At 38.3% G+C, this 16,885-nt stretch overlaps 1 protein-coding gene across 3 annotated transcripts in view; it reads left to right on the forward strand.

The window, feature by feature from the left end:
* LOC118890249 (neurexin-3-beta) overlaps window positions 1–16,885 on the forward strand; it is a 572,537-nt gene that overhangs the window by 390,661 nt on the left and 164,991 nt on the right. The window lies entirely within an intron of this gene.

A 16,885-nucleotide genomic window follows, 5' to 3' on the forward strand; every position in this document is an offset into this window, starting at 1 on the left:
CTCCTCTGAAATCCCTGTCAATACCCCGGCAGGCTAAAGAAAGGGGCAGGGAGGGTCAGAGGAAGAAGGACAGATGAGTCAAGGATAAAGAGGCACTTTTAATCTTCAGTTCATGGAGTTAATGTGGATTGGATTAGATTCCCAGCGATAGTTACGGTTTGCGCCACGAGGTGCATTTCTTTTCCACATGGCAGTTTTATAGCTTTACCGTAAGTCCCTGACACTGTGTTGGCCTGGTTGGAGGGATCTGACAAATGCCAAGGATGGATATGCAGTGCTGCATAAGAACACTTGGGGACCAGGTACAGAATTAGAAAATGACAGTTTAAGTCAAAAGCTAAAGGTTATAGCAAAACAAATTAAGGAAGTAAGTAAATAATGGGCCAGAAAAAAAATTTATATTGCATTTTCAAATAGCAGAAACACTTCAAACGTCTTTTTATTAACTGATGTTGCCTTTTATATAAAAAAAGATGTTGCTAATCCCCCTCCTCGTCAGTGGAGTGGGTTTGAGTGGAGTGATCTCCTTGTGCATTCATTCATTCACGATTCAACAAATATTTATTCAAAGTCTACTTTACATGTGAATCCAAGCTAGGTGATGGCCATACAATGGGAAATAAAACAAAAGCCCTGCCCTCAAGGATTTTATAGTCTAGTGGAAGAGGAATGCATGTACCCAAGCAAGATAATCTTAATACTAAATTTGATTGTGCAGTTATTCAGTCTCAGGCACTGAACTGGGTTCTTACATTAAATCTTCACAGTAACCCTAAGAGGTGGAGACTATTTTTGTCATCATTTTACAGATAGGAATATGGAGGTTTATGACATTAACTCCCAGGGTCATAAACTAGTACTTAAAGACCTGGAACTCAAGTCTGTATCTCTTAGAAGGCAAACTTAATGCTTCTATGCACTACACTACATTGTACCTGCAGTTCCAAAGAGTGCAGCAGGGTGCTATCAGGTGAGATCTGGGTTCAGTGGCACACGTAAGTGTGTGATGGAGCCTGAGGACCAGACAAGGGTGGGCACAGGATGGAATTTGGGCTGTAACCTTGGGCTCTCTAGGACAATGCTAACAACTTCTGTTCCCCTACCTAGACATACACAAGCATAAACTGTGACCTGACCTACACCTTTCACACTGAGGGAACTAATGGGCAGGCATCGTGCATAGATTGTTTCACTTAGTGTAATCTGTCCAATGATTGCAAGAGAGAAATATTAATCTCCCTCTTTTACAGAGGAATAAAAACCAAGGCTTAAGGAGTTTGAGCATATTTGCTGCAGTCACAGGGCCAGAAAGTGTCAACACTGGGATTCTACACAGATTTGTTTGTTCCTACACTCCTCTCCCTTTCTGCTACCCTACTTTTCCATCTGTTTCCCAGGAGCATTCCAGTGTGCAGTGTATATGGAGCTCAAATTCATTTGGTTGACAGATGTACATTCACATGCAAATTTACTATTGTTTCTCACATCCCGGTGCATGCAGTACACTCTGTAATCACATTATTAAACATTTACTAGAAATGTGCTTCTGCCCGATGCACAATTGCCAGTCTCAATGTTTAATTAAACTTGATTTGTCTTCATTTTAATCACATCATAGAAATGTGGTTTTCTCAGAGTTCAATGGTGAAATCTTCATTCCAAATGCCTACCAGTGTTTCAGAGCTGTATATCCTGGAGAAGGGAATGAAGAGAGAACAAAATATCCTTGCATAAAGGATTTTAAGGGAATAATATTAGTTAATAATAGATAATACTGACATAGTACTTATTCTGTGCCAGGTTCGTGGATTATCATATTGAATCCTTCTTACAGCGTCCTGGAAAGGGATTCTGTTATTATTCCCATTTTAGAGATGAGGAAACTGAGTCTCAGAGAGGTTAAGTAACATACTCTCCAGTATCATACAACTAGTAGGTGATAGGGCCAACTTGGATTTGAATATAGGCATGGAGACCCTGATACCTTTATTTAGAGAAACTTTTTCTGCAAAAGGCCAAATAATGAATATTATTGTTTTTGCAAGCCATAAGGTCTTTGTTGCAGCTATTTAACACTGTTGTTACAGTGCAAAACCAACCATAGACAATTCATAAATGAATAGGTATGGCTGTGTCCTAATAAAACAATATACAGAAACAAGCTGTGAAGAGCCAGATTTGCTACTCCTTTGTAGGTGGGGGCCCCCTGGTCTAGATTATGCATGTTTTGAAACTTATAGCTGTTTTTACTGACCGATAAGCTTTATTTTATGGGCTATGTCATCTCTGTTTGGAATAAAGGGAGAAAGATAATCTCTAAGTGGATGAGTTAAATCCCAAGAGACACAGAAAATAGTACTTCTATGTAGAGTAGCATAGACCCAATGGTGAGGTTAATTCAGGATCAAGAAGTGGACGGATGCGTCACTGGGACAGGCAATCCATTTACCTGTACTTAAACAAACAAAAACCCAACCATACACCCCTTTCCTAACTGAACACCAAAGACATAGATTCAGTTTACCTTTATTTATGTTATGCTGTGCATTGCTTAGAGCAAGATTTGAAAACAACCAACAGGAAGCATGATTATATCTCTAGTTCTGTTACTTCTACTTAGTAACCGTAAGTTTTGGAGCTCTGAATACACTTTTCTCCCCTCTCTCCTGAGAGGAGTCGCATACTTTCCTTTTGAATTCATGGTTTTTTGTTAGCCACTGGCTTAGCTGCCCTCGCCTATTCTTCATAGCCCTTCTGTATAAAGGTGCCAACTGACTTCTTAGCATTTATCTTTTCTTCTCCCTACTCCCTGATATGTACATCTTCTAAGTTCCAGAGAACATTCTCTTCATTTTCTTGGCATTGGCTGTCCCTAACCTGCTGATGAGAGCATCCTGCTTGAAATTCTGCTCTGTTTCTGGCCATTGATCTCCTTTTATGAGGGTGGACTCTCCTTAGATGTGACTCAGTCCACTTCCTGCTGCTGAGTTTTAGGGACTTTAGATTCTGTTCTCCTGTTTATTAAAGGAACAAGAACCAGGTTGTACGTTTTTTGTATATACACACAGTCATGACAAGTTTAAGATAAATTTCAAAAAATCAGTCTAAGACAGACCAGATTTTATTTATGCAAAATAGAGTTTCCTTCACATTTTACTAGCTTCAATATTGATTGTAATAAAGTTATTAATAAAAAGTCAGAGTTCCCACCACCAGAAAAGAAAGCATATACCACCAGACTTGGCTCCTGATAACTCAAGCAGAGTGACCACGGTTTTGCTAATCCCCCCCTTTTTTAAAGTCAAAGTGGCTGTATAATGCACGCTCAATAAATGTTAAACTGCGCAACTGTACTGAGATTATTGGAGATGACTTCTGATTTTATTGTCTGCATGTACACAATAACAATATACACAGATAAAGAGCATCCTTTACAAGCATTAAATATATATAAAAAGTCCATTTTAAAAGCAATAGAAAAATATCAAATGTTTTACTATGAATAACTTTTAAGATTTTACTGTAGAGTTTTTCTTTGTTGAAACAATTAAATCTAATTTTATTAAAATATCTTTACATTAGTCAGGTGATTCTCGGTAGGTCTCAAAGGGTAGATTTCCCAGTGTACTTAGACAAATTGATAAAAGGGAGGAAGGAGGACATTTAGGCATCTAGGAAGTTAAAAATAAAGAGCTAAGTATAAATCTAAAATAAGTGTAAAGTAAAAGCAAATCTAAAGTCTTCTCAGACAGCCAAGGTTTAGAAATACTTATTACTTCATTTTGAAACCTATATAAAACTGTTTTGAGATGCTGCCTCTTTCAAATAAAATAGGAATTTATATAAGTGAAGCATAAACTGAAATAGAACTGAAATGCTTTTAGACTTTCAGAATGAATACTTGGATATTTCTACTGAATTTTCTGTGTCGTAAGGGTGGGGCTGGACCTCTGGGAGAGGTAAAAATGAAGGCAATACGTGAAAAAGGATATCTTGTTCTCAGGGAGCAATTGAGATCTCCTTCAGGAGATAAACCAAGTGAAATCTAATAGTTTTGCTTCATTTTGTGACTTTCTCCCACTATAGCCTCAGAGAGTTGTGAGCTCCAAGTAGGCTCATAAAGGGAATTTTGAAATACTCTTAATAGATCTGTTCTTGAAATAAATCAACTGAACTGAGCGAGGTACTGTGCCAACACAGTGACTCACAGCCCTGGCCAACCCTGATCCCAGACCTTTACGACAAGTCCCTAGTCTCATTGCCATTCTCAAGAGTTGTATGCAATTCATCTGCAACACGTGTTCCAAGCCCACCTTCCTGGTGATATGTGATAGTAGTTATAGATGTCGCCCATAAATGCATAGGCCAAAACATTAATGAACTTTTCAGCCAGTAAATCCAGCTCGTTCTTTGGCTGCATGGTTATCTAGCTGCCTCATTCTGCCAAGCTACAGTTGCTTTAATTTTTTCTGGTCAGATAGAACAGTCAAGGTAAGTGGACTTTGCTAGGAACTGAATAATAGGAATTGGACCATTATTCAATTAGAACTTTTTTAAGTCAATAGGATAAGTAAGGAGAAAATCTTCATATATCTTTACTACTCACTGTGTCTAGGTTCTCCTTTCTGAGTCACACTCAAAGGTAAATCTTTGAAAGAAAAACAATAAATGAAGTAAATCTTTGGACAGCATCCTTGAGTTTTGGTTAGACGGAAAATTTCAGTCCCCATTCAGAAGTCTAGGCACTTGTAAGGATTCCAACGTGATTTAAATAAACCACCATCCCTGAAAATCAGAAATGAAAATATAAAACCAAGAAAACTGCATGCTCTACTCTACCTGTCTCATCTCTTGTCCTAATAATAAAATACCTTATACTCACCAATGTTCTAAGTGATTTTTGACAAGACAGCAGTGGTACATCAATAGAACTGGAGTAAGCAAATCGAGACACTCAAGGCTTCTTTTAATCTCTTGAATCATTATTGCAAAGATAAGAGTGGGTTTCTGAAGAGTAAATTTCAAAGGAACCTAGCAATTAGAATGGTGAAGATACTACTTCATCTGGCCCATTTCCCTGGCTGGTTTAGAAATTTCTACACAATAAGGACTACTCTAATTTGACTAGTATAATTTGAAATATTGCAGATGATAGAGTTTGCTTCTTCCATCAAGAGAATAGATCTGTCTGATATCTCCTCCGTGGCTTTTATTAAAAAAAATTGATCAATTCCATCATTATTAGAGATGACATTTGAAATTATTCTGAATCATTCTTTAAATCCTGGATATTTATTTCTTACAGATATCCAGGAGCTGTTTCTTGTTGAAAGGTGCAAGGTTTTATGGAGAACATGCAAAGAGATTCTTTCCTTTGAGATATCTATAAAATCTCTCTTCTTATACAGGATACATATGCACACACATCATTGGGTAATATAAAAAACGTTGCATTTGCCCAGCACAAATAAATATATTTAAATATAAAATAGCCTACAGATCTTTAGACATATTCCTCAAGTAACCAAGATTTATTCTCATGTATTTAATGTCATATTAAGTGACTAAAAGAAGGACGTCATTAATATTTTATTTATATGCCTCACATTTGTAGGTTTTCAGAGATTATGAGAACTTTAGTAACCATCTAACCGTCAAAGCTAATAAGTTAATCATTTATTAGAGTCAGGATACCTGCCTCTGTTTGAGGCAGCAGTAGTCATCAATTTCATGAGTATTCTTGAGCACTTAAGATGTGTCAGTGTTTGGTGTCATTGTGTGTTGGGGAGGGGATTGTGTGTAGGATGGTGTAAAAAGATTGTTTAAACAAAAAAACAAAACCTTGTTAAGGTGATTATAATTTCACACCAAAGGAAAAAAACCATGCCCGCAAGAACTGATGCAGTGTAGGATAGTGGAGTCTAGGTGACAGGTAAATATTTGAAATGTGTCCATAGTTTTACATAATCATTGACCACTTTCTTAAAAGTGGGGGGAAAAAAGCCCTAATTTTTAAAAAAAATGCTGTTCTGGCTATCACATTTATAATATGAACTAATATTTGAGTCATGACATAAACTGTGATATACTTCTAATTATTGACAAATATGTGTTGCTTGAGTTGTCGGTCAAAACACTTCGCAGTGTTAGTTGTCCTTTCTCTTTATTGAACCCCTTAGTCACTAAATTTTGGTCATTTTTAATGCTTTTCTCTAGAGTCTAGCTGCCATTGACATACCAAAATAATACTATTCTGATACCAGCCGTTAAGGCCCAGGAAAATGACTTTTAAACTCATCCATGAATTTATAAAGGCTGCTTTTTGTAATCCATAAGCTTTAAAAAGGGGCTGAAACTGCAGTGCCTGATTTTAAAAGCCAAGGTTGCAAGGCAGGAATGCGTTTTGTCTCATTTTGGTCTTTAATTCAATGCTTTGCTTTGTTTTTATTTTGTATTAGTAGGAAGTGTGAGGGGGAATATCCTTCTCTTCTAAACCTAGGTCAAGCTATTCATGACCAGAGATTATTTGTACCCTGCAAGATCATAAACAGTTTGGTTTGGTTGGGTTTAGAAGACTGGGGTTAGTGAAGGCAGTGTTTGCTCAGAAAAAGAGAAGGCAATCCTCCAAGGTTTCCCATGAAACCATTTGAGGACTAAGAAATCCATTGGTGGGGGTGGGGTTAGTGTTCCAGGATATCTTACCAGTAAGTCCAACCTGCTTTTCTTACCAACCGTGTGTCCATCCATCATTTAAATGGTGATGGACCCTTATTACCTGTAGAGTCAACCTCTACTATTCTCCCTCCCTTTTCTTAGTCTAAGTCTAGAAATGGATGGAGATCAGAGAAGAATCAATCTTCTCTAGTTTTCTCACCCTGTTCCAACTCCCTCACCCTTGACCTTTCCTTCCCCTCTCATGGAAGCTGCATTATTGCATCCCTTCCCCTTGGACTTGATAATTCTCCCTTTAGAATGTGGAAGAGGGCTAAGGATAGATAACAGGGGCCTGTGTCTCCCTGTGTCCATTCCAAGATCCCTAAGGTTTTCCCTAAGCAAACTCCCTTGACTCCCCAGACAGCAGCTGAGTGCTTCCCCACTCCTCCTGATGGGCCTTGATGGAGACTCAAATAGGGGATGGTGCTTCGTTTACCCCATCTCAGCTTCCCTGTCCTTACTGGATTTCCCGACTTCCTGGCTGTATCATTTAGTGTTTGCTGCATAACAAACAACCCCCAAACTTTATTTACTGGCTCATGTTTCTGTGGATCAGGTGGCTGTTTTTTCTGTTCCAGCCTGGCTTGGATGGAGCTAGATGATCTTGATGGCCTCACTCACACATCCGGAGGCTCAAGTGAGCTGACTGAGCTGGAAGAGTAGGCTTGGGTGGCTGGGTTTCTCTTCTTGTGGTCTTTCATCTTCCAGGAGCCCAGACCAGCTTCCTTCATATGGCAGTTTCAGGCTTCATCAGCATAAGCGGGCAAGCACCAACATGCAAGGGCTGTTCAAACGTCTGCTTCCATCACACTTACTAGTATGCCCTGTGCCGAACAAAGCAAGTCTCAGAGCCAACCAAGAATCAAGGGGTGGAAAAATAGACTTACATCTGATGGGAGGAGTGATAAAGTCCCACTGCAAAGGGGCATGGATATCGGAATGGGATTATAGCTATTTTGCAACTTAACACACTAGCAGAGAGCTTGGAAAAGGCTCTCATTATTACCATCTATTTTCCTCTTAAACTTTCTCCCTCTCAACCCTCAAGGCCTCAAACTGAGGTTGGAAACTGATGATTTTTACTGAGGAATTTTCCTTTTTTTTTTTCTTTCTTTCGGATATGACATTTTGGAATTAATCTTGGTTCTTCCTGCCATATCACATGATTTTCTTTTTTCTTCCCCCCCCCATTACCTCTTATTATTCTGCCTTAAATTGAGTTAATGGTGTTTTAAAAAATTAAATGTCCATTTAAAAATTTTCTAATCTTTTTTCTTTTTCTATTCCTCCTTGGATGCTTTCAGATACTTTATCTGCCTTTGTTTGGGGTATTTATGATATATTAGTGTTATCTATAAAATGTGTTTTATTTGTATAGGCTATGTTCTCCCTTTCATTTATTTTCTTTTCTTCTTTGTTCTTTTTTTTTTTTTAACAAAGTCAATTATGTTATAAAAACAGCCCCCATGCTGATCTATACTTTTCTCTAGATATTTTCTCTGAGCTGAATACGTTGTTATTTATCATTATCCTTTGTTTGTGGCCAGATTTGAAGCCATGCTGCAGTTCTCACAAACAAATCAATTTGAATTAATTTGCCAAGCAGAGTTAACGAGGCCGAGGCATTGTATGAATTCAAGATATAGTACACCAACCGCATTCCCTGAGGTTATTCCTTCACTGGGAAAATTTTGATTCTTGTACCACATTGTAGTCATGTATACCTGACCTTTGAATCTTGCACTAAATGATGCATGGCTGCCAACTGGTTCATATTTTGAAAAGCCTTGGAAATGCCACATAACCAAACAAATCAGGAGTATAGACAATTCTTTCATTAATACCTTTGTGGGGGAAGGGTGGTCTTCAAGACATACACTCTCTGATGCTTGCCTATTCTAGAAATCCTGTGGCTAATGATGTTCTAAGTGAAAGTTTGAGAAACATATTTCTTAGATGATCTTTGAGGTCCCCTTGACCTTAAAAGTGTAGATTCCTCTCAAAATATAAACTGTAAGTTCCAATGACCCCTACTCCTAGAAACTGCTTTATAATTATGAAACACACAAAAAATTTGCGGGACTTCCCTGGTGGTCCAGTGGTAAAGAATCCGCCTTCCCATGCAAGGGACGCGGGTTCGATCCCTGGTCTGTCGGGGAACTAAGATGCCACATGCTGCAGGGCAACTAAGCCCATGCGCCATAACTACTGAGCTTGCGCGCCTCAACGAGAGGGCCCGCCTGCCGCAAACTACAGAGCCCATGTGCCCTGGAGCCCACCTGCCACAACTAGAGAAGAGAAAATCCCCATGCCGCAACTAGAGAGAAGCCCGCACACCACAACGAAAGATCCCACGTGCCTCAATGAAGATCCCACGTGCCGCAACTAAGACCCAACACAGCCGAAAACAACAAAAAAAATTTGCTTAAGAGGGACCTCAGTGGTTATGTGGACTCTCCCTCCCCCTCAGCCCTCCAGCCCCACAGATCCCCAACAAGTTCTCTAGCAAGAAGAATCTCCTTCAGACCGTAAAGGCTGGTGCAAACAAGTAGGAAAATGCAGTCCTCCTAAAAGGTGGGGAAATAGTAATAGAGTTCCTCGAAAAAGCTCAAATCTCTGGGTCTTAGATGAGTAATGTTCCAGGATGCTGAAGAAATTTGAACTCTAAGCCCTTGTTCATGTTTACCCAGAAATAATGATGGGGGTCACTCAGAATAGAAAACTAGTTTGGGAAAAGTGTTCTAAATTTTACGTTGTCCAAAACAATGTGTCTCAAAATTGGAACTAATATGTAAAAATTCTCATGTGTTTTATTGGACAGATAAGTTGGTATACATTTAACCATATTTAACAAAGAATCTGGTGATGGCCTGGGCTCTTCAAAACAAGTCTTACCTAAATAGTCTGAATTCCCTTTGGAGAGCATTAGCAAATTGGCAGATGAGGAGTATATTATAGATATAGTGTATCTTCATTTCCTCGAAAGAGTATAATGTAAGGCGAGCTATGAGAGCCTCTTAAGGAGATCTGCCTCTGGTTGAGCTGAAACGCTCAGATGAAGCTCTCTAGTTATTCTGTATCTATTGCTGTATAACAAATTACCCCAAAATTTAGTGGCTTCAAACAGCCAACATTTATTATCTCACAGTTTCTGCAGGTCAGGATTTAGTAGCAACTTAGTCGAGTGGTTCTGTATCAAAGTGTCTGATGGGTTAACATTACTCATCTATTGACTAGGGCTACAGTCATGTTAAGGCTTACCTAGGTCTGGAGGATCTGGTGGCCTCAGTTCCTTGACATGTGGGTGGCTTAAGTGTCCTTGTGACACAACAGTAGCTTCCCCAGAGTGAGCCATGAGAGAGGGAGTGGGAGGAAGTCACAGTACCTTTTCTGATCTAGTCTCTAAAAGGAGTTGCACATTGTTAATTCCACCATATCCTATTCTTTAGAATTGAGTTACTAAATCCAGCCCAGTTGGAGAATCAAGTTCTACCTCTCACAGAGGGGACTTTTAAAGAATTTGTAAACGTTTTAAAGCCACCACATAATCCTCCTATTCTGTAAAATTTTCAGGGTCTGGAATGAATGTACAAAAGATATGCTTCTCACACTTGCAAGATGGCACAAAACTAAGAAAGGTATCTCCTACAGGAAATAAAAGGCCTAGAGTTGAACATTTTCTTATCAGGTTGGAATGCTGTTATAAAACAAAAAAGAATAAACTTAATGCAATTAAAGTACTGCTTTGAAGTTCATAAAGTATACTGTGTGAATGGAAGATGGCACAAACTTTTTGGGAAGCAGTTTAATTGGAAACTGTCTTGGGCTTAAGTTGGAAATAAGCCGACTGTGTGACTGTGCTGTGTTGTGTTGTTTAGACAACTGTTGTAAATGAGCATATTCACCAGGTCAAGGGTGGGTGGTGCATGGGACAGTGATTGTTCTTTTTAGATCCCTTGGGAATAATATATTCATTTGTAGGCAGGAGGTTCAAGGTTGGTCTAGAAGACCTATAATTTACAAACACCAGAGACCCCATAAGATCTAAGCAGAAATAATACTGTAGCATAAGTTTATTATGGCATCAGCAATGTTGATATTGGTGTGACTTTCCTATTCACAAGGATGAAAATGTTCTTATTTGTTGCTCATCGAAATTGTCCTTCCAGACCTTCTACCTGTCCTCAGAGCTGTGTAGTGACACCACACATGAATGTTTGAATGATTGGAATTTTTTTTTTACCAAATATTCCAGCATTCTGGCATTAAAAACATTGAGTTTGATGTCCTCTGCATGAGAGGAATGAAAGTAAATGGAAACTGGGGGCGAGTGGGAAGGAAGGCACCTAGAGAGAATTGAATCACCAAGATTAAAGAGTAACAGAGAGATTGCACAGAGGGTGGATATGCAGGAAAGAATGGATCATGGGGAAGAATGAGCCCTAACATAACACCGTGGCTTTTGCAAAAGTGGAAGAAATAAGTGATAAGAAGAAGGGCAGCTAGGGGAATCTTGAAAGGATCATGTGTCAAAAGGTTGAAGACAGAACATTAAGGTTTTATGTTGAAAAGGAAATTTGAAAATATTTGACACTAAAAGTTGTGTGGTGAAGTAAATCTTGTTAAGTTTGCCTTCTTTTTAGTTTAACCCTTCTGAATCAGGTACTGTTATAACAATAACAAGAATAGTAACAAATCATATATTGAGCACTTATTTTGTGCCACACACTGTGCTAAGTACTTTACACACACTTAGTTCTCGGTTAATTCTCACAACAGCCCTATGTTGCAGTTATTATTATAACTTTCATTTTATATATGAAGAAACTGAAGCTTAAAGACACACCAAGACATAGATATACTTAATGTGTTTACCAGGAAGGAACTAGACAAAAGCCAGGTTGAAATTGACTAGCCTAGCTTCAGGGCATGTTTTGGAATAATTATAGAAGGCAAAGAGTGACACCACTTGAGGAAGGAAAGTAAATTTTATAGTGGGTTTTGTCTTGTTAATTTATAGCATGTCATTTTTGAAAGTGGATCTTAAAGAGTAAGTTCTAGACAGACCTATGATCATGAAGAAAGTTCCATTAGATTACTTGGAAATAGTTTCTTAAACTATGAAAGCAAATAAAGAGATTTTGGTCACCTGGGCCTTGTTTTGTTCATCTTTCTGGGATTGAAAGGATCCTTAATGGATGAGGATAAATAAAAAGTCCAGGATCAATGAGCTTCAGGAAGAGAGTTGAGAATGGCTTCAAAATACAGGGAAAGGATAGGGAGTGGTGATATATGGTCCAATTATTGCATCAGGGTAAATTGTCTTTAATATAATAGCACTTCAACAGAAATGGCACTTTGATTTAGATTTGAGAGAAGTTTAATGTTGACATGTTTGCACACAAACTTGACAAAGCCAAGGAATAGGGGCGTGATCACTTGGATAAGTGGACATGGAGCACCAAGGTTACATCTCCAGCACAGGCCCTACTCCCATCCCCTGAGAATGAAAATAAAGCACATTTCCGGCCTCTTCCAACTCCCCATGAGCGTCCTTGACTGGATTATTACATTTAATTTGTATAAAATCTTACAATACAGGTATTATCATCTTCATGTATTTTTTGGAACAGATGAAGAAATAGACATCTAGATTAAGAAAATTATGCAAGTTCACAGAACTGGTAAAATGTCTGAGATAGGATTGCATCTATCCTATTGAGCCATCTTTGCTTAAATAACTCAACTCCTATAGCCTAGAGATGGTGGATCAATACTATGACTTGAATATAGGAAGGAATTGATAATATGTCTGTCCACATATATTTTCCATTTCCAAACATACCCAGAAGACATGAGACAGTGAGCTTCATCGGCCAAGTCAGGGCACTCCTGGGTGACCCCCACTGCTTTCTAGGAGTACACATCTCATCACTTTGGAAAGGTGGTTCTCCCTGGCTCCTCGAACCACTTAAGTGAGTCTGGAAAAGCTCCCTTACTTAATAATGCCCTTGTGCTCTGAGCCTATTAATTTACTTCCCCCAGCTGATCAGTCTTCTACTCCAAGAGATTAATTTCCTTGCCTTGGCACACTAAAGGATCGAGGCTCAGAACATACAAATAGTTCTTTTTTCTTCAGTCCCAAAGGTGTGTTGTGAGGATTAATGAGATGATGCTTATAATTGCATTTTGAGCTCCTTGGTCGAAAGTCACTTTATAAATACAAGATATTAATTCTTGTTGAGTTCCATCCATCACTTACAAGTGGCTGAACATTCTAGATGCCCTTTGGGTAGCACAATAACCCCCCATCTGACTCTAAGAGAATTTGTGTGGGTCAACACCAGAAACAAGACCAGTGCGGAGCTCAAAGAATTTCCCCCAGTTCCTTGTCCTTAAGTGTCTGATGTTTGCTTTGAAACACACAAAGTGTTCTTTGGGGAGAGAGACATTCTAAGAACCTCTGAAATGCTGTACTTCTTGAGTCTACCCACATTGATTTTCTTTTGCCTCTGGCTCTAATACATAGTATTCATTCTCTGACTGTTCATTAGACCCACAGTCTCATTTTTTAGTGTCAACAAAGCAATAAAGAAAACTTTCCCTTCCTTTATTCCAGACTCAAAACAAAATGCAAAAATACCTCTGGCATTAATTTTGCACAGATGAATGTTGCTATGATATTCCTATTAGCATGTCCACATGCTTGACAACATTTCAGATGGTATTAATGGTCTACCTGCAAGAAAGCATTTTCTGCAAGCCCAGTGCAAATTGCCAGAACCTTTAAGCCACTCTTCCTCAACTTAGCAGCAGTATATCATCATTACCTGTAGCTGGACCAAGAAATCGCATTTGTCGATGCCTGAATTGCTCTTTTACTTTCAGTGGTTTTAGAAACCAACTTTGTTTTGGAAATGGGGTTAGCTGAGTATATTTTAGAAGACACAGAAATATAAAAAGCAACAACCAACTACGGTCTGTTCATCTTTGGATGATAACCTTTGTGGCACCAAATGTAATACGGTCACCTTTTGAATGGAGGCCTGGAAAAGTTCTGAGACCGTGGAAGCACACCATGGAATTAACATGCTTCCTTTTGATTATTAGGAAAGAGTTGAATCATATTAATAATAATGGTTTAAATAAATTGGATGTTTTTTCATATCCCAGGTTCTGTATATGCTCTACCTCTTAATATCCTGTACCAAGTCCTGTGGTGAATTCAGAAGTGGGGAAACTGAGGCTAAGTGACTTGCACAAGGTCAAGTAGCTACTAAAGTTAAAACTCAAAGCCAGGTTTGTCTCCAAAGCCCATGGTCATAGCTCCTATGCTGTACTGAAGAAAATTAGTATAACTTCTAATGAATAGGATCTATGTTTGAACCAACAGAGTGTAAAAGTGATGTTGTAAAAGTTATTTTCTGTGCAATACAAGAGTTCTCTCTATCTTTAAGTTTTTCAACTGAAAGAATTTTTACTTCTTTGGGGCCATCAACAAGTTTCCAGATTACTTCTTTGGGACCTTAAAGAGGGACTGATGTACTGGGAAACTATTCAAGGGTCAACTTGCTTTCTTTGTCTTATCTTCCTCTGTTCTCTTTTCCTTTTATCCTAAATGGATTAACCCAAATGTAGTCAATGTGAGCTGTTTTGCATGAAGGTTGCAGCTATATGTATGAACCAGTTGGGCCTCAGTAATTTCACCTCAGAGCATTCTGCTCTTCACGGTATTATAATTCAACAGTGCATGTTGTATGTGTCTCCAGGAGCTGAAATATTTGATAACAGAACCAATAGTACGAAAGCAAATGACAATAGGAGGTCAATTGTATAAAAAATGGGTGGAGATACACACACACACACACACACACACACACATACCTCTAACCTTTTTCAGTATAATAGAATGAAATATGGCTAATACTTTTTTTTCTAAAATTCAGTTCCAAGTAGGTGGGTGTCAGATCCACATAAGTAATTTAAGAACTGTCTATTTGAAGATGTCATTGTGCAATTTATAGATTTCTCAGTGTGGTTGAGAACTGCAATCATTACATTTTGGGGGTATAATTAGTAATATACATATGTCTCTTTTTAGTGACATTATGACATTACTATTCATAAGGCCATTCTTCTTGAGGACAGCATCACTTTCTGTTGAAGAATTGATTTTAGTCTTTGTTTAAATGTTCATACTGGCTGCTATATGAAATGTACAACTAAATGTCTTTAAGGATTTAATAAGAATGTATATGGATTTGATGAGGTTTGCTAAGCTTTCAGAGTAGTCCCTGTGTATGAATTCTGATATTTAGAAGGTTGTTTGCTCTTCAGTCAGTATAGCAAATGGGGCTCGGGGCAAATGAACTCATTCTCATGCACATGTTTCTAAAACATTGCTCACTAATGTTTGAGATAAATTAAAATAAAAACCAACAAGAACATGAAAAGAGACTAAGAACAATGTTAATGTGGCAATTTAAACCAATTTGGTATTCCAAATGGCCTTCCATCTTTCACAACTTTTAACAGTATGCAAGATCGTTATCCCTAGTGCCAGATACTATCAGTCTGGCATGGAAAACTTAAAACTTTTTTCTAAATGTCTTTTAAGCTGAGATGGAGAAGAATGACTCTCTGTCTTTCACTTTCTGAAGGGTCTAAGGTTGATTCGTGGCTATGCTGTCCTCCCAACATATCACATATTGATTCTCCTACATTGTTTCTTATTTTTCTAGCCAGTACCATGTCCTAATATGATTGTCTATGGAGCTTTATGCTTGACAGAGAGTGGATGGGGGGGGAGGGTGCTTAGGAGGACCAAAACTCGTATGTTTGTGGAAGAAGTAAGTCAATGCAGCTTCTTAATTAAGTTGGTACACATAGAGCTGTTGGTTTGGAACGTTGGGTACTTATGATTTTGTCTTGCACATTATGAAGAATAGTTAGCTTTATATTTGCTATTGACTTCACCAATCCATTCCACAGTGAGTGGAAGAGAGGTCATTACTATACTTAATATTGTAGCCAATGACAGTTACAGAAAACCCAAAGTAATAGAACATATTCAAGGTGAACCTGGCATAATTCATTTGCCGTTTCTCAATTTCTCAGTATGTTGTTGTGACTAAAACTTGAGAGAGGTCAGAGCTTATGAAGATGGATGACATCCCTTGTGTATCTGTCTCCTGTAGGGTAGAATTGAGTTATTCCCTTGTGTATCTGTCTCCTGTAGGGTAGAATTAAGAGTTATAGAGATATAGGTTCTTTTCAGAAAAGTGCATGTTCCTTTTCTATTGGGACATGTGAAAATTTACCCAACTTTATTTTGGATTAGTAGAATTCTATGTACCCAGATCTACCAGGATGATCATTATAATGATCTCTAAGTGGTATTTACATTAACAGGTAAAATTAACTTTTTTCACCATGGACTTATTGAAACACCAAGAAGTTAAGATACCTTTCTGTTTTTCCTCCTAGCTTACACCCTGTCTTTTTTTCTTCTCTGAGAAATAACATTTTGAGGAAAACTTTAAATTATATACTGCAATCCAAAACTGTTAATTGTTCTTTCCATTCATTGCACTTTATCCTTTGATATGTTAATATATTAGGCTTTATGCCAGGCAGATAGGGTCCCATAATGTAGGCTGGGAACAGATCCATGGTCGCCTCTTTCATGAGCTTTTTGTTTGTTTTTATTCCTGGATAGTAAGAATAATGAGTCAGCTCCTTAGAATAATTTGTTCAAAGGAGAAATGCATGGGGAATCTTTTAAATATCTCCCAATATTGCCACTCCTTCCCCATCCCATTCCTCACATAAGGCAGGTACTAGTTTAGCCACATGTGGAATCTTCTCTGCCAGTGAAAACTCCTCCGTGAAGATGACCCTGAGATGGAAGTGCCAGGGCAAGCTTCTATTCACCTGATGCTATATTCAATCCTAATAATCTTTCTAGCTTTTAGACTTCTTTATAAATGGTTTCCAAGCCACCTGTCTTGAGAATTTGATTTCACCTTCAATGTTGGTGATTTGGATTGGGCTTCCTGAAGTTCCAATACTGTAAGGCTATGAGTCAAAAGTAATTTAGAATTAACCAGTTTCTGCTGGATCACTATGAGGTTGGTTGACAAGACAGAGCGGTTCCCAAAGCATGGCTTCA

Source organism: Balaenoptera musculus, chromosome 2 (genome assembly GCF_009873245.2).
Source record: "Balaenoptera musculus isolate JJ_BM4_2016_0621 chromosome 2, mBalMus1.pri.v3, whole genome shotgun sequence".
NCBI lineage: Eukaryota > Metazoa > Chordata > Mammalia > Artiodactyla > Balaenopteridae > Balaenoptera > Balaenoptera musculus.